Source organism: Opisthorchis viverrini, assembly GCF_000715545.1.
Source record: "Opisthorchis viverrini unplaced genomic scaffold opera_v5_349, whole genome shotgun sequence".
Taxonomy (NCBI): Eukaryota; Metazoa; Platyhelminthes; class Trematoda; order Opisthorchiida; family Opisthorchiidae; genus Opisthorchis; species Opisthorchis viverrini.
In genome coordinates, this window is record NW_008752009.1 from 124804 (window position 1) to 126283 (window position 1480).

The following is a 1480-nucleotide window of genomic DNA, read 5'->3' on the forward strand; positions in this document are numbered from 1 at the left end:
TGAATGTGCTGCACGAGGCCTCTTCATGCTTCAGTCGCTAAGATATTCGAGATATCGCGATACATATATGTATATTTGTAATGCACTACTCATAGGGTTGCTGAAAATCCATCGACAGCTTACGACTTGTTTCAGACTTCTTGGGGCCTGGATACATCACAAACGACAGATTCAGCTCGGTTCCAGGTGAGTCTCTCGAAAAACCAAATAATTTTGCAAATGAATATATATTCGCTAATTTCGTGCAATTTGGTTTCAAGTAGAACATAAGGTTGACGGAAACCCGGAGACTGCGCCTACCTGATGAGCACCAAAAAGGGCGAAACCGGTCGTGGGCTATCGACGGATTTTCAGCAACCTTATGAGTAGTGCATTACAAATACGTTCAGTTCGTTTGTTGAGCTGGGCAATTTGATTGAAAACGTTCCATCACCAATCGAGGTGACATCATCAGTTTGGCGTTTCAGTACGGAATGAGCTTGATGGAATTTAGGGAACTAGATAGAGCTGCTTAGTCTCAAGAAAGACGCTTGAATCGGCCAACAGTTTGAGGCTGTATACTGTGAATCAGTATACTGACTTTCTGCGGATATTCGTTGTAAACCGGCTGGGATAACAAAGGATTTGAAAACTAAACAAAAAATCGCGGATGATTATTTGGTTCAAAAGTGACGATAGAACGTGCTACTCAAAAGGAAATGTTTTGAAACGTCAATCTACTGAGAAACGGTCGGCAGGTAGGGATGCCAACCCAACTGAGTGACCTTTTCGCGTCTTCGCTCGGAGTAGTCACTCTAAAGAAGAAACAGCGTAATGTAAGCGGATGTTTTTACTTATCCAGTCTCTTGAGAATCTCAGTGACCAGACCAACTGACGCAGTTCACGCGCCATATACTCAAATCTCACCAAATCAGTACTACACCTTATCACTTCGATGCCTAAACACACTGCACAGTAGGTCACACGTGTTGCACACCTCGGAATCTAATTAGGCTATCTATGTGACTCTTACACATAGTGAAAAACGTGTGAGAGATCTCTGAGAGTATCCGAGAATGAGTGGAGTCAGTCCGGTCGATCTAAGATGGACATTTAGCTGGATTTCCACTGATACCCACCTTCATTTGAGTAACTGCTCAAAGTTGTCCAAACAGTGATTTCGGTTATTGGAAACGCCGGTCTGCACAGAATACAACAAACCACTTGATAGCAGAATGGACGTTAAATGTGGTGCGTGGAAATTTCGCCCTGTCTGTGACGCCAGTCTATGCTGAAGAGCCGCGAAGCCATGTACAACTGCTTCATCCAAGTTAGGAATCATCAGAAGTGAGAGTCTCACAAAACTCCGAGAGTTTCAAGCGTCCGGCCACTGCTAAAACAGTTTTGTTAACTTGTTGGCAGATGGTATCGTCCGAACTTCTACATATTTTGAAATTATGTGTAGATGACTACTTCACACATGCATACCAGGTAAACCTTT